Source organism: Amblyomma mixtum, chromosome 3 (assembly GCF_055824585.1).
Source record: "Amblyomma mixtum isolate Tamu chromosome 3, ASM5582458v1, whole genome shotgun sequence".
Taxonomy (NCBI): domain Eukaryota; kingdom Metazoa; phylum Arthropoda; class Arachnida; order Ixodida; family Ixodidae; genus Amblyomma; species Amblyomma mixtum.
In genome coordinates, this window is record NC_143014.1 from 429,492,155 (window position 1) to 429,514,785 (window position 22,631).

At 48.1% G+C, this 22,631-nt stretch overlaps 1 protein-coding gene across 1 annotated transcript in view; it reads left to right on the forward strand.

The window, feature by feature from the left end:
• Positions 1 to 11,153: 11,153 nt before the first annotated feature.
• Positions 11,154 to 22,631, forward strand: part of LOC149358067 (uncharacterized) — a 95,568-nt gene continuing 84,090 nt past the window's right edge. Inside the window, exon 1 of the mRNA XM_089585040.1 lies at positions 11,154 to 11,404. The gene's annotated coding sequence lies outside the window, so the exon portion shown is untranslated. The remainder of the gene's footprint in view (positions 11,405 to 22,631) is intronic.

The window sequence follows — 22,631 nt, forward strand, 5'->3', positions numbered from 1 at the left end:
GCAAGTGCACACCACACCACCACGCCACACCAGCGCACAGGGAACACCGCTTCCTCTCCGATACTTATCAGGGACGCATTTGCGGTCTTCTCAGTGGAGGCATGCGGGCTGCGTGTAATTCGAGAATCGCGCCGCCCCGTTCTTCCTCCTCCTGCCCTCCGCGTTCTCTTCCGTTACTCCGAGCCCAGCCCCCCCCCCCCCTCCCTTACCTCCAATCTGCAGTATTGTGGGGTCGAGTGAGAGCGTGCGCATCTTCGCTTGCGTATACGCTAGTTTTATCTGGCGACAAGATCGGTCGCAAAAAGAAAGGAGCTGCTTTCAGCGCCGACCGAGTGTATGGTGACGCTGGCGGTGACCGGAACATCCCGTTTCCCTTCAACCCGTTCCTTCATCTCGCTGGCTTTCTTTAAAATGTTCAGCTTTTTTCTTTTATTTGGAACGGCGCGTGCCCGACAAGAAACTAACTTCGAAGGGTCACCTATAGCGTGGTTCAAGCAGGAAGTGGCGGCGGGAAGTGCATGCGATTGCCGGTGTCGCGTTCCCGGCCGTAACAAGGCTGGGGAGGTAGTGGGCACTTTCGGATTCGTTTTGTGCTAGTTTTGTTATACCATTCGGGCATTTAGAAGGCGAAGAAAAAGATATTGGAGCCTGCTTGAATATTCAATCAACCGTGGGATCTCCGAACGATCTCTTGGCAAATGTAGCTCGAGATTATTCTTGATGGCCAGGATTGGTTTGCAGTAACTGACAGTCCAAGGGGCAACTAACGGTTTGAAGCTATAGGTTTTATTTATGTTTATTCTGCCTGTACGGCCCTGAGCTACGGAGGTAGGAGGGGGGACTGAAAGCTTAAGGGGGCTACTAACGGTTTGAAGCCATACGTTTTATTACTGTTTATTCTACCCCTATGCTCCTGAGCTATGGGAAGAGGGAGGAGAGGACAGGAAAGTGGAAAGCAGGACGATTCTTCTCATAAAGAACAACCAGTGCCCACGTTGAGGTGTCCTGTGGACTGGAGGTCTAAAATATGTACTCGCCCAGTCGAAAACGACAGAACCGCGTCAAAACTACGACAAATCATTTTGTAGTTTATCGTTACGTCAGATCAATCTGTTGTTTGGTAACACCTTTCCGTAGCACTTACGGGTAGTGTGTAGTTTATTTATGTAGCAATTACACAAAATTCTGTGGTTACTACAAATTTTTGGTCAAGAGCATTACAGAAAATCTGTTGTGGCGACTGAAACTTTCCTGCTGTGTTCTTCGACTTGGTCAGTCCTTCACAACCTAGAAAGGTTAAGTCGTGGTTGCGGGTTCGAACCCCAGTTATAAAGGTGGCTGGTTAGTTGTACATCTTAAAGGTATCGGGTTCGCTGTACACATATACTACAAACGGGTTACCGATTTCGCCTCCCTTTCGTTAACCTGTTTGTTTTACGCAGTCGAGAACAATGACAGAACCATGTAAAAAATACGACAAAATGTTTTGCCGTTTAGTCGTAACCATAGATTTTTCTATTGTGTTTTTAGTATTTTCCTGTAGTGGAGTAGTTCCTTCTGTAATCCTTTTCTGCAGTCTGTATTGCTTTTCCGTCGTAATTTTACAAAGTTATGCTGTTAGTAGATGTTCATAAGCAAAAACATTATAGAAAATATAGCCCGCCCGATACATTCCGGTACATGGACGAAATTTTTCTTCGGAAACTTGAGTATGCTCAAAAGCTTCTCGGTAGCCGTATTGCAGCGGTCTGGCGGATTTTAACAGTAAATATTCTCCTCACCTGCAAAACGGCTCACTAAATTACATTGCCTACGCCGCTTCTCCGGAGAGCGAGTGAAAGAGCGAGCCAGCATTATCAGTGCCGTGTTTTACAGCGCCTCAATAAAACGGCCCATTAATCGTTGATCGCTATCGATTTCCACGGATTTCCATCAACTCGGCACTCGCGGAATTGGCAGGCAATCGCTGAAGACGACGACGGCGCCACCTACCGATGAGATTCTTTAAGAGCGCACTGCCTTCAGTCCAATCACCCCTGATACTTTCACAGAGCTCTGCGTGAGGTCGCGCACGTAGCGAAAGATACGAACCTGCCCCTCACCTACGTACAGTGGCCCCAGTGGTTTGGGCTGCGGGAGCACGTCAACCCGTCCGGCGAGGACTTCCTTTTGTTCGTCGCTTTGATTTTTACCCAGCCTCTTCCGGCGAGGGGTTTCCTGAACTGTCCTCACCTCAGGTGAGGAGGAACAGCCGGACGAACCGTTAGTTCGGCTTTCTCTCTCCTAACAGTAAAAGCAAGGTCGTTTAAGGTCTTCGCGGCCCCGTTTTCCTTGTGTAATTTTCTAGCAGAAACTACTTGGTACGGAAGGGTACAGTCAACCGGCCTGACGAACTTCCGGCTCCTGCGGTGGTTAGCGCTCTGCCCAACAACAAGGCTGCTGCCGCAAACACTGCCGGGACTAAACAGCGTTTTGCTGTAACGCGGCGCCGTAAGAAAGATGTGCGCTCGTAAAAAGCAGCGGCGTAGAGAATATAATGGACAAGTTCACGGCCGCGACGGCATCAGTAACGGCGTCGCCCCAAGTAGAGAGCGGTTGTCCTCTCGTAAGGGGACCCATTTGCATGTACACCGTGTCGCGGGGCCTGCCTTCGTTGAGGCTTTCCCTTCGAGCGATGCGCCGTAAATTCTGGAGCCGTCCCGGGTACATGTACGACGTACGGGGAACGCCTGTCTTCGCGAAGGCTACCGGTCGTGTCGTCTTCCGCATTTTGGGCCGGATTCCGCGCACGTCGGGCACGACTCTGAGTGTGTGCGATGCTGGCGTCCCCTGGGAGTCATCAACGTTATTACGCTTTCACCAGTATATATACTTCACTTTGATCTCTGTCTGTATTTACCTCCATTAAGCTTCATGTACAACATTCTCGGACAAAACATTTGAAAATTGGAAAATTGTAAGATACTGCTATAGAAGCATTGAAGGCATTAGTCCATTGTTCTTATATGTAGCAAAATATTTATATTAAAGTGTTTCCATCGATCGCATTGAACAGTGAAGACTGCCAGTGAAGAAGACCAATGGAAAGCGCTTTTAACAGAATAACGTAAATAGAAAAAAAAATCAAGACCGCCGTCGGGTGATCTGCGGATATACTGATTTTTGTCTTACATCTTGCTCTATACCTGTTACTCTATATATCATATATCTTATATTTCTTATAAATCGTACATGATATGAAAAAATTTGGTTTATCAACGGTTTCCCATTCAAAAATTTTTGTTTCGTTTCTAGAACTGTTGGGTATGTACACTGTCATTGGTGTTTTTGGAACTGATCTGGACGTGTAGAAACGTTTATTGTCAATAAAGTGGCAGGGATTTAACGTAGTTAAACCGAGTGGACGTGCGAAAGCACGTGTTTTTAGCCTCTTCGGCTCATGGCCCTTTTTTTACTGGGTCGTCGACAGGTCTGGCGACGATATAAGGCTCAGGTGAAGCTCTGATCGGGATTATGAAGCTCTGATCGGGATTAAGCTGATCCGATCTGTTCGCTCCGCAGATGGAAGTTGATGAAGTCGACGGTGTGCAATGCCCAGAGCGAGAGTGTTTTGCAGTTTAACGCTCCTCTAAAACTGCTAATCTTTTCAACAGTTCACCGCCTCTGTCTTGACCACTCCCCCGTAGTGGGTATGTGCCATTTTACTTGGGGCCAACCAACCAACCAATATTAGGCGTGATCGGCTGCGGCGATAGCACAGTGCTCTCGTGCAGTGACCAGCGAAGTTGATCTGCTCACGCCGCCGCGGGTTCGAATCCCACTCTCAGTGGGTTTGGAATTTCCCTATCTTATCGAGTAACTCTGTTCTAAGACTCCCTATTAGCTCTCTATCGGCGGAGTAGAAATGGTCGAAATTCAATACCCGAAGAATCATACAGCACGGCTTCCCTCGTCGTCTTCGTTTACAGTCAAGCAGAATCCTATAGGCCTCGCTCGACGAGATTGCGGCTCCATTCTCCGGACGCAGCCGCGTGGTCATCGACACTCGATCCGGCGGAGCTAAGCGCGTTACGCATCGTCCCGAGACCGCCACCGTTGGGAACTTCTTCCGGAGCGGCGGCCGAATGCAAAGCAGCTCCGGAAGAATTCCCGCTCCTCGAAACGTGAGCCGCGATGCCCGTGAGCGGCGGAGGCGTGACGTCATGATTGGAGTGACAAGCGTGGCCAGGCGACACTCCGAGGGCGAAGATGACCACCGCGACCTCGGCCGCCGGAGGAGCGTGATGGGAGGCCCCAGCGAGTGGCTGCCACGGGAGTAACGGACCAGACGGTTCCCACCGCCGGCGAGAGGACACCGCGCGCTGCAGTCACGTCTGATTTCGCCGCTACACTGTTTGTGGTTTCCGTTTTGTGTGTACTGCGCTTTGTTCGCCTGGTAGAAACAACTGTGAACGCGCCGCTGCAGGAACGTCACAGTACGTATATCGATACCGTTAGATCAGCTAGGGGATCATTATGGAACGCCAAGTGTAGTCTGACCGCAGTGGCTCAGTGGTTAAGGCGCTCGGCTACTGAGCCGGAGTACCCGGGTTGGAACCCGACCGCGGATGCCCCGTTTCGATGGAGGCGAAACGCAGAAGGCGCCCGTGTGCTGTGCGGTGTCAGTGCACGTTAAAGATCCCCAGGTGGTTGGAATTATTCCGGATCCCTCCACTACGGCACCTCTTCCATCCTTTCTTCTTTCACTCCTTCCTTTATTCCTTCCCTTACAGCGCTGTTCGGGTGTCCACCGAGATATGTGAGACAGTTACTGCGTCATTTCCTTTTCGCAAAACCAATTTTCCAATACAACTCAAGACCGAAGCAACAAATGCCCTTCAAATGAGGCTCTCCAGCCAATGATGGTGACCGGTTGTCGTGACGTCATGATTAATCCGCTTAATACGTGGATAATCCCCTTGCAGCTGCAAGTCCCGCGTTGTCACTGCAAGCGGGTGTCAATGCATGAAGCACGATGTCATGACAGTCGGTCAACGCCATTGCCTGGTAGGTCTACTTTCAGGGGCATTCACGGTTTCGTCACTGAGGTGTATCCGACTGCATTGCGCGAACAGATTTTCGAGGGCCAAATCAAAGGGGGGCGACTATCGCGCACGCCATAGCAGAGGGCGTCGTGGATTAATATAAACACTTAGCCGTATGGCTGCGCTTGGCTGTGTGCCAATGAGCAATTACTTCCTTGTCACAAACAACACAGTTCGCACTTCAAGTTATTGATCGATTCGCTCTCGTCCCACCATATGGTCGCCGTCGCGGTAGAGCGACTGCTCCGGTAAAGCGATGGTTCCGGGTTCTAACCCCGGAAAAGGGTAACATTTTCTGTAACTACGAACTTCCAGTGGAAGCTGTACTTTCATCTGTAGCAGTATGGCTGAGCTTGGGTGGATGCCATTGAGTAGTTACTCGCGTACTTAAAACTAAAATCTACTTGATAGGTAACTCCGGACTGTAATGGATGTTCTATCGAGGTTTAATATTGGCCGGCTAATGCTAGCCACGCATACAAAGCACCCCAATGCGTCCAGTGTCACCTGGTGGCCGGATCCAATCTTCATACTTCGGTATACACAAGCTGGGGGGGTGCTGCGGAGTTCACGGCTATGCGCCAGGTCTCGGCAGTCCTACACAAAGTGACGTATTGACGGGGTCTCCTCACTCCTTAAAGGACAACTGCATCACTTTGTCAGAATTTCGCGATATTCAAGGATTCAAATTTATGTAGGCTGCAGGTGAAGCGTGCTAGCGTTTAAAACAGTGATGTAATCGACGATTGAATTTTGCGCTTCTCCTCAATGCACCGGAGGAATGCAGGAAGTTTCAGTGTGACGTCACGGAACGTATGACTTCAAATTACCGCTGCCGACACCTTCGCATTGCCGTGCCTCGTTTGATGCCGCCAAACAACTGTCGGCAGGCTTTGCCCTCTGTGGTGTTGTATTTTTTCTTTCAAAGCGGGCGTTTATGCGTTGAAAATGTACCGATATCTTCGATAACGTCACCAGCCCCCCCCCCCCCCCCCCCCCCTCCCCTTCCATTCCCTCACCCTCTTGGCGTTGTGTGCTGCGGAGAAGCTTGAAGGCCGTCGCGATTTTAGTCGGCGATTATGCCACCATTTCAAATGCCAGGCCAAAAAGACTTCGCATACTTTTACAAGTTTCACACATTCGAACATTTTAAGCTCGTCGGTTTCTATAACCCATGCAGTTGCCCTTTAAGCATCGTGGGGATGCTTACGGGGTCTATGTAAACTGGTCTTGGTTCTTTATTGTTCACTAAGATACCAGTACATGGGAGGCGTTTTCGCAGTTCGCCCCTATCTAAATGCGGTCTCCGCGGTGGGGATCAAAATCGCAACCTTGTACAAGCTCGGTATAGACCAACACCGATCTGTGACTGTGACGTAAGCAAGATGGAATGGTGCTGCTGTCATCGGGTGGGGGTAACAGCTGGTGGTTACGTCCCATAGGAATGCATGCAAACAAAAGTCTTCAAAGTAGTTTTCTGAATCGCAGTGCGCCTATGGAGGCCGTCCTTTTGTTAACAAAAGCCGAGTACAACCTATAGAACAGAATGTGAAAATAAGGGACGCCAATTTAATGGCGATGTATTTTCAAAACATCACTATACATGCGTGACACAGGCATCCTTGAAAACTAATGCGTGACTCCAGGTGACGGCTTTCACCCACCGAGTTGTGTAGTGCCACAACACTTGACTGATCTGGTCACAAGATCACAAGCGTATGGGTAGCGTATGAAACATGTCTATTGCACCATACACAACGAAGCACAAGATGACGATGAGCCGTCCACAGATAACTATGCACCGGCAGAAAATCTGCTCGGATCAGTTTCCACGTGACACTAAACGCCGAAAGGTTCTCAGTGACAACACAACACAATGCCTTTACAGAAAATCAGTTACAAACACGGTGTACATACTTTCTATTTCTTACCCCCCCCCCCCCCCCCCCCAACGCCTTTTAAGCTTCATTCTTTCATTCTAGTTCTAAGGGTTAGGCCTACTGGGTTGCTGAGTACGTGACTGTAGTGAATGTAGAAATAGGTCGTTTGGCAATCGACAAAGATCTATTTGAGTAAGCCCATGCAGTTTATAATGCTTGTTTACGGGATCCAAACAGAGACGTGACTAACTGTTGACGAGGATCATCTCAGGCATGCACACCATGTACTATACAACTGCTTTTAGCGAGTAAAGTTTCGGAAATAGTCAAACTCTGTGGTGCAAAACTTCCGGCCTTTTCGTAAACCTGCGCCTATCGTCGACCGCGCAAACAGGCATTTCGAAAGTGGCCAAGGTTGTTAAATTCTGTTGGTAACGCCGCACACATGCTGCGTTTAAGATGTTTATCAAAGAAACGCCTTTTTAATCCGCACTTTTTTCTTTCTTCGACGCTGCGTACAAGGCAAAAGGGAGAAAGACTCAAAGGCATCACAATAAAATTAACTTCGTCGCAGGTCCGCGTTCCGCGCACATGAACGACGCGATGAATCAGACGGAAGTTCTGCAACGTACATAATTTCTCTGCCGATGACGTCAACTCCGTCAAGTTTCTCACGCATATACCCATTTGACTTCTTGCCGCCAGTAACAGCGCACAGGTGTTGTTTTCAGCTTGAGGCGCTTATCCGCCAAGATCCTGGGAAGCCTCGCAGTCTTACTGTAGTCGGATAGAAGTCAAGAACGAAGCGGATTTTCCCCGTCAAAGGACCTACTTCCAACCAATGGCGTCGGCTGATTTTCATGAAACTGCTAGGGTGACAATGCAGGGAGTGACAGATGAAAGGGGACAGTCCCCTCCCTGCATTGTCGGGTATAGCCCCTTTCCTGCATTGTCACGCTACTGAGGATAGCAGGTTCGTGAGAATCGGGCGACGCTATTGGCTCGAAAGGATCTTTTGACAAGAAAAAGCCGCTTTTTTCTTGGCTTGTACCTGATTATAGATTCCGTGCAGAATAACGCAGGGACATTTATAACTAGAAACTATTCACGTCATTGCAGCATGAGCACCGTCAACGCATTGCTAAGGTTATCATCGCTTGAACACCGAAGGTCACTATAGTCGGATACAATTCAAGAACGAAGCGACAGATGCCCCACTAAGGGGGAAATCCAGCCAATGGCGTCGACCAGTTTTCATGACGCCACGGTTAGACCGATTAAGCCGTGGTTATACGCATCGTATGCCACCCCCTGTGTTTCACGCTATAGTCGGACATAATTAAAGAAAACAGCTGCCTTTTCCCCGCCAAAGAACCACCTTCCAGCCAATGGCGTCGGCCGATTCTCGTCGATCTGCTAGCCTGAGTAGCAAGGCAATGCAGGGAAAGGAGTGACAATGCAGGGAAGGTACTGCACCTGACAATGCCCGGAGGGTACTGTCCCTTTTCGTCTGCCACTCCCTGCATTGTCACGCTTGCAGGCTCATGGGAATTGGCCGACGACATTAGCTGGAGGGGGTCCTTCCAGCCAGTGGCTGCTTGCTAAAACGCGCCTTCACTGAATGTGGTACTATGGAAAAGTGCTCAGAAATTTGAAGAGAGACTATCATGCCAAAGCGTTGTGAAGCCGTCGGGGGTATGAAAGTGCAATGCCGGACAAGAATACGCACATATATGCTTTTCCGAAGCACGGCAAGCAGCGAGCTTTCTGGGACATACAGCAAACTGTCTTCTCTCGCATGACATCCCGCTGGGGTCCTTTGACTGGTTTGGTCAGAATTAATCAAGACTCCACATCAGCTCTGCCAATTCTGGATAAAAAATAATCTTCAATGAAGTTCTACTCAGAGTGCAATGTCTCGTCAGTGACTGAAGAACAAAAGCAGAGGCCGTAAAACAATGCGTTCGTTATCACTGCAGTAAATTCATGCGCTGGGCATTTGCGTCATTCATATGTCCTGCTGCTGTTTCTACAGACAGCAGCGAGCCGCCAAAACGCCACAACTACAGCGCCCGAGCAGTTCTCAGAGTGCAGGTTTTTACATTGGTTTTACGTTATTTACGGTGAACTAAGCTCAGTGGTGTCTTAATAAGTCGCTGTCCCAAGGCTGTCAAAACTGATCAAGTAAAGCAGTATGCGCAGCTGCTCATCCCCTCAGCATCCTACAGTGCTGCATAGAATATTTTTTTGATCCAACACAAGCATGCACTGCTAGAGGCCCGTGTACAGTACGATGTCAGTGCACGTTAAAGAACCCCAAGTGGTCGAAATTTCCGGAGCCCTTCACTACGGCGTCCCTCATAGCCTGAGTCGCTTTGGGACTTTAAACCCCAATAAACCAAACCAAACCAAGCATGCACTGTTTAAGCTGAAAATTTTTCGGGTACCATGCAGCACATGTCACGATAAAGAGTTGTATACAGGGTGTTTCACCTAAGCCTTTACGCAATTTTTAAAAGTAGGCTTTTTGAGCTACAAAAGCGCTTTTTGGGCACAACATTGTCAGCGGTGTACTATATCAGAATACAGCTAAGATACGCTTACTGGCAGGTTGGTTAACTAATATCGAATAGTTAATCTTTAACTATTACTGTTAGGCTCCTTAATTATTGAGAGGCGTGTAGCCCACCGTAAATAATATCCACATCAGTTTTTAGAATCTCGCAAATCCGTTTACCGTCGGCGCTACGGCCCAAGAGATTTTAGCTACATCGCGGCAAAATACATGCGCTTTCGAGAAGCTTGCAGGCAAAGCAGCCTCTCCAGTTCACGTAACTCGTCGAAATAACTGAAATTTGTTGGACCACAGCGCCGAGGGCAACCGCTGGTTTGGTTTATTGAGGTTCAACGTCCCGAAGCGACTCAGGCTATGAGGGACGCCTTAGTGGAGGGCTCCGGAAATTTCGACCACCTGGGGTTCTTTAACGTGCACTGACATCGCACAGTATACACGGGCCTCTAGAATTTCGCCTCAATCGAAATTCGGCCGCCGCGGCCAGTATCGAACCGGCTTCTTTCTGGTCAGCAGCCGATCGTCATAAACACTGAGCCACCACGGCGGCCTGAAGGTAACCGCCTTTCCAAATGACTGACTCGCCGTCAAGACTGATGATTTAACCCGGCATAGAATCTCTGCAAACTCGGCGCAAATACCAAAGACTGAAAATTCTATCTTTTGCTGAAGAATTTCACGTTGACTACCACTCCTGATTTTAATCTTACACAGCTAACATTCATGTCAACACGAAGAAACCGACGCGCCATCACTAACATCATGCGTTGCGAGAACGAACATCTTCGAATTGTCTGTTATTTTTCTGGTACCATAACTTCATAATAGAGTGGAACCAGCTATCATCGTCTTTTACTATCACTGATTCTTTACAACAGGGCATTAGTTGACTTGCTGTTTTTGTTCATGTTCCGTTTTGTTGTTTTTTTTTTTTGTTAAAAGCGAGAAACCAGCTATCATCGTCTTTTACTAGCACTGATGCTATACTACAGGGCATTTGTTGACTTGCTGTTTTTGTTCTTTTTTGTTTTTTGATAATAGCGAGAAACCAGCTATTATCGTATTTTACTAGCACTGATGCTTTACAACAGGGCATTAGTTGACTTGCTGTTTTTGTTCATGTTCCGCTCTGTTCTTTTTTTTTTTCCTTTTCTCAACGGTGCCTCCCCCCTCCCCCTGTCAGGGTCTTTCACTAGGCCCGCAGTATGTTGTAATAAACAAACAACCATTACTCGTGCATCTCCCAAAGTACTGCTCGCTAAGTATCAAGTACCGAACCGAACATGCAGAGAGACGGGTCACGGAGAGGGGGCTTCCCCGCATCGCCAGCGCCCGCGAGGAAAGGAAGGTCTCGGTCGCCGCGACGAAGGCATTGACCGTCAACCGCGTGACGACGCCGCCGCGTTCGCTTTCAAACCCGCCGCTGCGTTGCGCTCGCGCGAGGAAGTGACCGCGCGGGGGCCAATCGGAAGCGGCAGAGGACCTCCCCTCTCGACCAATCAAATCGCGCGCTCGCAGACGAGAGCGAGGATGAAATTGCGCGGGAGAGAGGGCGCTTGCGCGCGGCGCCTTTTTATAAAACGTGTGCCTTCGGTGGTTCGTCTCCGGAAAAAACGCGGCACCGGAACAGGCCGGGCAACGGTGCGCGCTGTTCGAACACCAAAGGCATCAACCATCATTCGGTCGGTGGCCATGACTCTAGGCGGCTGTTCCTCTCGCTGCTGCATTTGACCCGTGTGTGTGCGCCTGAGTGAAAGAGGTGTGAGTGCAGACGCCAGCTGATCGAACACCGAAAGACACGGGACCACAGAACTTCTGACGTCAGCTGACTGCGAGGCTCTCCGAAACGTCACCGGCGAGCACCAAAGGTTGGTGTCCTTGCCAACCTTGTCGTCATTGCTCTGATTCCTGGGTGTGCGACCGTAGCAGCCATCTTTCCTGGTGTAGGAAAAAATTATCTGGAAATGGGCGATCTTCTATTTGAGTTCATCAATCCTTTTTTCGTATTGTCAAGAACGAAGTTAGGCGCTAATGTTCCTTTAAAACCAAAAGAATGAATTATCAATGCGTCGCAGCAATTACATGCGCAGGACTGAACAAGGCCATTAAGGCCCGGCCACTACGTTCTCCGGATTTCTTTCTTCAAGTGAAAAATTTTGGTAGAAAGATTATTTTTCAGAGAATAATGTGCTCATGGGTTAGAAATACAGTGGCAGTACCTATGGCTGCCGCCTGCAGTTGTGCGCTCAGGGTGGTGAGAACTTTCATCATAGGCGATATTTCGTTATAAGGCAACAAGGTGAAAAACTCAGCTACAAAATCTAGAACAGTCACTGTGTAAATGGCCCCTCATTGGTAGTATGCATGTGGTGAAACCTTTCGATATAACCATGGGTTTGATAAAACTGGATGGTGAAGGTTGCTGAGGCTTCATTTCAAACGCAGTAATATTTTTCAAGCAAAGCAGAAATTATTCCATTGTCAGCAATGCAGTTTCGTTGAGCTGATGAAGTTCGGAATACCCTGCAATTTTCATCAAAAGTAACCATTGTTTACCATGAAAACCGGACTTTAACAATAGTAGTAGAAGACCTTTATTCGGCCAAAATTTACAGGCCGAGCATGTCGACCGCCTGGGCGACCAGAAGTCGCTGTTCTTCCTCCCCTTCAGCGCCAAACCAGTCGAGCCAGGTGGTGATGGATAGAGAGGGTGGGGGGTAGGAACCCGACTGTTGAGCAGCCGGTCAATAGAAAGGTTAGGTTAGGTTAGGTTGTAGTTGTCAATGAATGTCTTCGTCTCAAGGGCACAGGAAAAATTAAGTGGATCCGAAGACGGCTGGATGGTTTAATCTTCGGGAATGAAGGCAGCAAAAAAAAAAAAAGAAAGAAACAGATCCACGGGTCTTCCGAGAAATGGTAACCAGCAGTTTGAAGCTCCTTTCTCGCTCTTAGACACGACTGAGTGAATTGACAGAGCTTTCCGCGACTTCCTTCCACGTTTTTTGTTTTTTTGACGTGGAGACACGTTCCTGCGACGTAGGCTCTGCCGCAATACTTGCTACCGTGTTGCAGAGAACAAGTCACGTCTCTGTCATGCGGGGGTACAAATGACGTTCGAGGAAATTGAGATAACTCGTTTCGATGTCACCTTCCCCGCCTCATCGAACTCCGGTATTGGGAAATCTCACGATGGGCAGTATAGACATCGCGTCCTTGTCACTATTCCTCCATTCTTTTTATTGTCTTATTTTTCTTCAGATATATAATTAAGTGAAACCCCCTGACAATGAACGAACAATGATTTCTTGTAAAGCTTGTCCAAAGGGGTGCTCACCTCTCTAGCAGCCCGTATTTCTCGCGTTCAACGTTCCAGGACAAAAATTTTGAAACTTGGAAAATTGTAAGTTACTGTTATGAAAATATTGAAGGTAATGGTTGAATCTTCCCCCCATATGCAGCAAAACCTTTCTTGTAAAGTGTTCCCATCGATCGCAGCGAACACCAATGGGGAACGCTTTGGACGGTAGCAAAAATGTTTACAGAAAAAAAGTTGCAAGACTGCCATCATCATCGTCATTTATTGTTCTTTAAGGGCCCTGGGTTGAGCGTTACATAAGGGGGGGGGGGGGGGGGGGGGGAGTAACGAGCTAAGTATGCGCGTGGTCATCTAATTATACAGCGACATAAAAAGCTTATCTGCGGATATACTGATTGTTACAGTGAAATCTTGCATTATAAAAACTGCGTTCATAAACGGTTTATTAAGTAAGGGTTTTGAACAGTATACGCCGCAGTAAGTCCGGCTAAACTGAATTATAGCTGACCGAACTGCCATGCGCATGGTTTCCCAGGGAAGCGCTGTGTGGCATTCGATGGCAAAGCGTATTCATTTTGGGATTGTAAATACGTGTCGGGGAAACCGTACGTGCCGTACCGACCGGAGCGCAACAGAGATAATCGATGAGGACGACCTTCGCACTGGTAGAACGCGCCAAACGCCGCTCACCAAGCGTTGACACATTAACGATTCATCAATCAGGAGTGGCAAGGAGGTCGACGCAACGTTGAAAGGGGGTCCTTCCTCGTGGCATTCTGCAGCCAAGCACGAGGTCGCAGGTTCGATACCCGGCAGCATCGCGTGGCCGCATTTTCATTGATGCGAGGAGCAAAAAAAACCTTGTACTGAGATCTCAGTGCACGGTAAAGCGGTAAACTCCAGCGGTAAAGTTAGATTTTAAAAGAGGGCCTTCGACCGATGACACCGACCAGTTCTCTCTCATGATTTCGCAGTTAATCCCCAAGCGTTAAATCGCTGGTGACTGGCAGGTGCCTCCGTGACATGGGATTGACCTCGTCATGACAATCGGCCGACGCCGTTCACTGGAGGCTCTCTTTCGAAGGGTGTTTGCCGCTGCGTTCTGGAGTTGTATCCCACTGCAGTCGAAAACAATCGGAAGACCTTAACTAAGGAGTGAGGCACATCTGACATTATTTTAGGATTATATATATATATATATATATATATATATATATATATATATATATATATATATATATATATATATATATATATATATATATATATATGAACGTGGGTGGCGCTGATGAACACTCTCAAGGTTAGGTTACTTGCAAACATAAATACCCCCGAAAGCAGAAGATTTGACAGCTGTCTGCGTAGCTCAGAGGTAGAGCACCGGACGCGTAATTCGGAGGTCGTGGGTTCGGATCCCACCGGCAGCATATGGTTGTTTTTCTTCTGCTTTTCTAATCAATTAGCTTTAAGCGATAACATATTTAGTAATATTCAAATTGATCAACGCCCCAAAATAAGTAAATAAATATCCCCTGTCTCCCTTGGTTTCTGTGGCTGTTGGCTTCTGTCACACATATATATATATATATATATATATATATATATATATATATATATATATATATATATATATATATATATATATATATATATATATATATATATATATATATATTATCCTTGACTGTACAGCCTATACTTCATAAGCCCTCGGCTATGGTAGCACGCTGAGTGCCACAGAATAGCCGCAGTTGATGTTGATTGTTAAATGAGTGTTACTACTTAATCGTGACAACGCAATAACGTGATGATTTGACATTACATTGGCGCGCTATGCTTTCTCGCTCAGAGAGCCAAGGATAAACACCATCACGAAGGGTTTCACTCGGGGAATTAAAAAAAGTGCGCACCATTCCACGTGGAAATAATCTGGACACGCGCCCAGTCCGTATACACTGCGGCTTCCTCTCTCAGCGGTCTGGTTGTGTGCTTGGCCGTGCCTCGCGCCTCTTTTTCTCCCCGGGCATTGTTCGAGGCGTCCGAGAAATTCTCTCGTAGCGGCTGACCTTACGGCGGCTGCCTTGAGGAACTCGCGGGACGCTTCGTATAAACACCGCTAACGTAATCACTTCCCGGCCGCCGCGGGTCACACTCGCACGCGACTTACCGGCGCGCGCAGAGTTTCCGAGGCGGTCGCCGTATAGTCAGAGAGGAACCGTGCTTGGAAGCCAGACACTATACCGTTCCCTGCGCGAGGTGCCGTAATTGCGGTAGCTTCTGTAGGAACGGCCGGCAAGGCGTACTGCAGTGTCAGGTCGTATTGGCAACAATAACCCTGTTGTCTTTACAGCATGCGGCATAATTTTTCTTGTAATATTGTGTGTTTGTACTTTATTCGCATTGTATTCCTGTTTAACGATGCTGCATTTTATCACATGCCAATCTTTGTTCCTAGAAAGAATCACGCGTGTACTTGCTCAGTGAAAATCTTATATTTGTATACCTTACTTCACCTTATCTGTTACTCATTCTGTTTTTCATTTCTGTGTGCCCCACCTTTAATGTAGTACCCTCTAACGAGGGTCTTTAAGGTATTAAAGTAAAGTGAAGTATAACGATGCTGCTTAATATTTTCATATGCTACATGCGTTGCTCCTGCGATTCCAATAACCTGTTGCAAAGCCTTGATCAAAAATATACAACTCAAATAGTTTGTTCCTAAGCCGTACAGCGGTGCTTTCTAGCGCAATTTGGAAGTCCTATAAGCTTGGGAGGGTTGAGGCATTGCCTCCTAAAGGAGGTGTTGGTTGAGGACGCGTGTCCCTTCTGTCTCTTGTAGTCAGATACAACTCGAGAAAAAAGCGCCATTTCCCCGTCAGAAGCCCCCTTCAAGCCAATGGCGTCGGTCGACTGTCATGAATCTGTTATCGTGACAATGCAGGAATTGGTAGATGAAAGGGGATATCAACTCTCTGCATTACTGTCACGCCATTCCCTACATTGTCGAGCTGCAATCGCAAGGAGGTTAATGAGAATCAGCCGACGCAATTGGCTGGAAAGGGTTTCTTTGATGTGGAATATCCGCTTTTTTCTTGACTTGTGTCCGACTATAGAGATTAGGGTCTCTCGGGATGCAAAACAAACCACGCCGCAGAGCTCGGAAGCAAAAACCTTGCGCTCTACATTTTTGACGAAGGTTGTACATTGTTCTTATCTGTTATATCGTAAATGCTCCCTCCCATCTTCAATGACTTCTGGGCCACGATGGAACATGAATATAAATTAATTAACTAAATGAACACGCATGTCAGTGAGCAACGTACGAACTAACTCGTTGGACTTGTAAAAAAAGCGCGGAAAATATGAGGACAACTGAAAGTACAATTACGGACAAGGTAGGCGCTGAACTTTAATAACAGGCTGGCGTGTCTTTCAAAAGTAAACAGCTTCGGGCACCGACCAAGAACTCAATTTTTATTTGATAGTTTCTGCATTGAGTGCAAGCGCTTGGATGCTTCTGCGCATGCGCTGTGGCCAGGTGGGAAAGCCCACCTACCATGGCGCACGAATAGCGCAGTTGGCCCGTCTCTCGCTACTGTTGTTTAGGATCAGGAACTTTGTTCCTCTTAGGCAGAAACGCCGGTAGGAATCAAACTCTCGGTCCGCTCACAAAGCCGTATTTCTCAACTATACAACTCTCCCCGACCGTGTGGGGGTGCTGCCGCCAAGCTGTCGATTACAGTCACAGGCTGACGTTTCGGTGTCCTTATACGGAAACTTTGATAGCATTACTTGTCGTCTTCATGGGTTACGGATCATGGGATGATGTCTTTAGTATACGCGCCGTAGTGATTTTGCACAGGCATCATGACTGGCGTTCCTTGAGCCAAGGGGGATTTACAGTCGAACTTCGTTATAACTAAAGAGTTTTTAACGAAGTAACGGATATAACGAAGGAATGACGATTCCCATTGGAAGCTCGGTAAACATGGGCTATAACGAAGGTACGGCTATAACAAACTAATCGGCGGACCTCTTCAACTTCGTTATAACAAGGTTCATCTGTATACAGTTTTAACATTTGGAACGTGCTTTGTTGCCTCGTCGCTGTGTATGAGTCCCGAAAAAGAAAAAAAAAACAGAGGGGCCTTTAATTTCCGGTAATTTTGCGCAAGTTATAAAACTTTTGAAGCAACTTTTGCAGCATACTAAACGCCTCAAGAAGTTCGTGACGAAATGCTGCGTTAAACACAACCGGTTTCCTGAAAAGTTTAAGGAGATAAAGATTTAAACGCGTTAAACACAGGCTCGAATTTCGATGGAGGCGAAACTCTAGAGGCCTGTGTACTGTGCGATGCCAGTGCACGTTAAAGAATCCCAGGCGGTCGAAATTTCCGGAGCCCTTCACTACAGCGTCCTTCATAGCCTGGGTCACTTTGTGACGTTAAGCCCCCATAAACCAAACCACGCAATATAAACGACGCATCCTTCTTTCGTGTTTACGTGAATCAGTGAACGTCCCGCAAAAGGAATTGAAAAAAAAAATAAGAAAGTGGCCATTCGGTAAAGCACAGCTGCGACACAAATGAATGCCTGCACGCGGAAACCAGGCGAATATTGATCGCCGCACTTCAGTGCAGGGTAATCAAACTTGCTAGCGTATACGCTATCCTCCGGCTGATGTATCACCATTCGGAGATGGACCGAGCCTCTCGGGCCAACCTCGCGTCGTTTGTGTTGGGGCTTACGTGCGCCCGCTCATTACAATCCCGTCTCGAGCCAAAAGTTGGACTATAGCCCAAGAGGAGGCATAGGTTCCGCTTACGCCGCTGGCATCCTTTGACAGAGCGAGCGCGGACAGTAGTACGATGCTAAATCGGTAGAGTGCAGTTTACCTCGTCCGGTGAGTAATTTACTCCATCAGCGAGTATTTGACAGTTACTAACGGGTTCTTTTATAGCGAGGTCGTCTTCTTATGGATTGCTATAGGCACGACTCCAGGGAAAGAGGCTTTAGCCACGCCGTGCTCAGGTGATATATACCGCTTGCGTTTGGCGTTGTAGCCGCTGCCAGATTGTACTTTCGAGCAGCAAGGATTATGCATAATACACAAGACATTGTTCCGTCGCATTGATTTTTTTCGTCTTTTCTTTTCGTAAGGACGGACGCATATTCCTCGTTATTCTCGAAATGAAATAGGCGATTGACGAATTTGAAGAAAGGAGTGGCGAGAGAGAAAGTAGCCTGCACTACTTCAGTAGAAGGACGGTCGTTGTGGGGAAAAACACAATATGGGAGTATTGCAATATGGGCGTATTACAGTAAGTGGTTACAGCGGACAGAAGTGGAAGTCAATCATTTGAAACACTGACCCCAAGTAGACAAGTGGGATCAGCTGAAGGAAGAAGCGTTTAGAACTTCGGAAGCTTACATAGTCAAATCCGGAAATGCTCAAATATCCGTACGTATGCTAACATTGATTCCTTGAAGCATTACAGCATGAATAGCTCTTTTAAAAAAACAGAAAAGTTATGCTTTCGTGCGTAAGTTTGCGGGGATATGATGGCTGCAGCTGGCAAAGGACAGGGTTAATTAAAAGGAGGGACATGGGAGAGGCCTTTGCCCTGCAGTGGGCGTAGTCAGGCTGAATATGATGATGAAATATCAGCGAGGTCATAGATTACGCACTATAATATGCCACATACAATTCAGCTGTCCATAGCTATATTTGCTGAACTCAAGTATAGTTCAGTATGGTCCTTCCCAAATTTCTCGCGGCAATTCTCTGATATATAATTGCACTACTTAGCTAATACCGGATACAACTCAAGAACGTATCGGCTTTTCCCCGTGAAAGGATTCGCTTCCAGCCAATGGCGTCGGCCGATTCTCATGAACCTGCTAGCGTGACAATGCAGGGAGTGACAGATGAAAGGGGATAGTCACCTCCCTCCATGGTCGGGTATAGTCCCCTTCTTGCACTGTCACACTAACAAGGTCATGAGAATCGCCCGACGCCATTGGCTGGAAGGTGGTCCTTTGACGGGGAAAGGCCGCTTCGTTCTTGAGTTGTGTCCAACAACAGACGGGCCGCCCTCTTTTCGGTGTGGTTCACTACAAATGGAGTTGACTCGTCGGCGTGTGTACGTCAGCAGCAGAAATGCTTACAGAGCGTGATGAATGAGAAAAGGCTTCCGCACGCGATCCGCACATCACTCGACTCTCAAGTGGCGGCGACGCTTGTTTATTTGTATCTACTCCATGTAAACAACAAATCCAGTCCAGCGGGAAGCCATGTCTTCACGCTCTTCTGAACGCACAGCACGTGTGTAGTCACCCGCCCCAACGTACGTACCATCTCCGTAAAAATGAACACCCGACATCCGCATTTTCGTGAATGACCCCATCGGCCGTGTTGTGTAAATATGCCTACCTCCGCTACTGCTTCCTCTTTAACTCCCAAAATTTGCATCCGTGATATCAGCACCCGAGCGGTAAGTCAGGTACTACGTAATGCTTCATGCTGGCTAGCTCTTATGCACGACTGCGCTAGGAAATAAAATGAGCGCCGCGTAGACTGGAAGCTGACGTCGTCCTGCTCACGTGACCGGTTGAAATTAATCAAAACAGCGAAAGGAACCAGGCAAGTTTACTCACATTTGTGAATAAACTGCGGGCGGTTGACAAAATGAAAGTTCTAGACGGAAGAAAAAAAAAGTTTCCCGCATCGCTTCAGGGGATGGCAGATTCAGCGGGAATCCTTGTTCCTTACCGCAGCGCTCTGGGGTCACTGAATGTTTTTGTGTGCAGCACAGCCGAGCCTAGCTTTTTTTTTCCCCCGACAACACATCCCATCGACAGACAGACGAAGAAAACGCGCGATTTTCGTCAACTCGGCAGTGGAATTGTGTGAGCGTCGTGTAGAGGCGGGGGTCATCGAAACGAAAACAAACAAAAAAAAACGAAAAGAAGAAACGGCTGTGAGCTCCACTCGAGTCCACGGGAATCTTTTTTTTTTTTTTGTCTCCCTCGCAATATTCCGGGCGCTTCGCTCAGCTCCGACGAGCAGAAGGCTTGCGGCAGCGGTGGTCGTCTGCACTTTCGCTCGCTACGTCCGAAAGAAGCAAAAAGAAGCAAAGGTCTTTCTTCCTCGGCTGAGGAAAACCGCAGGAGCCCGTCCTCCTCTCTCTCTCCCCACCCCCTCTTACTGCGACGAGCGGCGGACGTGGTCGACGTCGAGTGTGCATAAGAGACGCGGCCAGTAATCCCCGAGGCGCGAGGCAGCTAGCCGAGCGCTGTCCTGATGCCGCCTATTGCGGTACGATTATTCCTGTCATCTTGTCCGCCGCTCTCTCACCTCTCTCTCCCCCTCGGAGAGAGAGAGCGAATAAATGCGAAAGAGAGAGAGAGCGAAAGAGCAGCGCTTCTCCGTCCGCTTTCTTTCATTTCCTTTTCTTTGCTTTCTTTCCTTCTTTCTTTACTTTTCTCTTCTGTGACTTCGCCCCGCGGCCCCGTCGTTTGCATCGGGCCAAAAGCGCGTCGGGATGCGCCGTCGCCGCTCGCGAGCTTTTCCTCGGAGGCGCGTCTTTTATTTTCTGCGCTCTCGGCTAATGTGTCTTCGCTGGAAGGGGAGGCTACAGCAGTACGCGCGGCTGTACGACGCCGCCATCGCTAAGGAAAGGCTTCTTCTGACCACGGGAGGAGAGAGTTGTGCAGTATACAGCGTGGAGACAGCGGCAGCGCAAACAGTAGCGGCGGAGGCAAGAATGGAACGAGTTGTAGCCAGCGCTCGGAGGGGGAGGTATATAAGTGGGCGTGGCTGGCGGCAATGGTCATCCGCTCAGCACACCTTTTGCTCGCCCGGGCAATAACGCAGCGTTCATTAAGGAACGGAATGCCCGGGCGGCCTTCATTTTCAGTGTATGCAACTGTGTAGAGAGCCTGAGGTCGCAGAGTGCGTTGCGTTGCCGGCATTTTTTGCGCTGAGATATTCAAAGAAAATTCAGGGAGGCACTTTGTTGACTTAAAGTGCGGTGAGGCGAAAGCCTTTAGCGCGGTGTTGCTGCTTGTGTCACCGATATATGGTTGAGAGGTTAAGTAAACAATTGTTTCTGAATCTTAAATGCTGGAGACACTGGAGGGCGTTTGGAGCCATCCGTCTGATTCGACGCCTTTCTGCAAATACTATCCAGCGTCCTAGACAAGGAGAACTACGTATGCGTTGGCAGGAAGTAGCGTAGCCATTAGCACGCTCGGCTGCGGAACAGAAGGATGGTGGTTCGAATCCCATCGTGTCCGAAGATTTTCTTTCTGGTCTGACTAGAAAAAGCGTGACACCTCTGCTGACAACCTTCTGTCGACAACGATGAGGCATTAAAGGCTTTCGCCTTAAAACGTGGACTGTGTATGCGTGTGTGTTCTGGTCAACTCGGTACCGTGAAGCCCTGGTCACTCCTACGGGGCCAGGCTATAATGCTGTGTAACGTTGCCTGAAGTAACGACTTGTGTAGACGTGGACGTACAGAACTGGGAAGCGATCATGCCGACGGGGAACTGCATTGTAAGCTGCAATAATACCTTAGACGCTTCAGACGCAGACATCCTGGCAGGCGTGCAAATCGCTAAACAAAGAAGGCCTAAAGTATATATTATATATAAAGTACAGGGTCTGTTCTGAAAGTAGTAGGACTGGATTTTTTTTTGGGCGAACGGGCGGACGAGAGGTGGTCTGCGCGTGCAGGATCGTTGAAGGGGGATATTGGGAATGTTGGGGAAAATCGGCAGTCGGCTCTCGGCCGTTGATGAGAGGAGGTCGCTTGTACTGTGAACCCCTGTCGAAACGTCTCGTCACGCAGAATCATCGAGCGTTTACTAGATCAGCGATAAGCGATAAAATTTTGAGTAAATCTTGGTAAAACGGGCAAAGAGACTCACAACATGATTAAGGAGGCCTACGGTGACGCTTCCATGGGTAGATCAGGTGTTTTTTGAGTGGCACAAGCTGTTACGAGAAGGTAAGGAAAAAGTGGAGGAAGACGACCGCTCCAGACGCCCTTCGACCAGCAAGACCAACGAAAATGTGTAGCGAGGGAAACATTTACTTAACAGTGATCGTAGAATGAGTATCAGAATGATTGCTGATGACTTGAGCATTCCTCAAACCCAAGTTTTTGAGATCGTGACGGAAAACTTATCCATGAGGAAAGCGTGCGCGAAGTTGGTGCCGGGAGTGTTGTCAGAGGAGGAAAAGGCCAACCGGTAGGATCTTCTTCATCAGTTGAATGAGGACCCCGATTTTTTGCCCAGCAAAAGGCGGCAACGCTGCCTCAGCCCCCTTACAGTCTCGACTTGGCCCCGCCAGACTTTTTTCAATTCCCGAGAATAAAATCGACGCTCAAGGAGAAACATCACGGATCGGTAGAGGTGGTTCAACAGGCCGTGACAAGGGAGCTACACAGCATTCCGGTCCAGGCGTTCCTGGAGGCGTACGAAAACTGTAAAACTCATTGGCAGCAGCGTGTAGGCGCGGAAGGGTGCTACCTTGAAAAATTGTAATCGTTTGTACTATTCTCTTGAATAAATTTTGTTTAAAAAAATGAGTCCTACTACTTTCAGAACAGACCATGTATATAGCAACCTAGCTGGAGGCTTTACGTGCCACCCGCAAGAGAATATATTAAGGCACATTTAGCGAAAATAAACACCAATGCACAACTTTATCTGGTTTGGTTAGGCTATGAGGGACGCCGTAGTGAAAGGCTCCGGAAATTTTGACCACC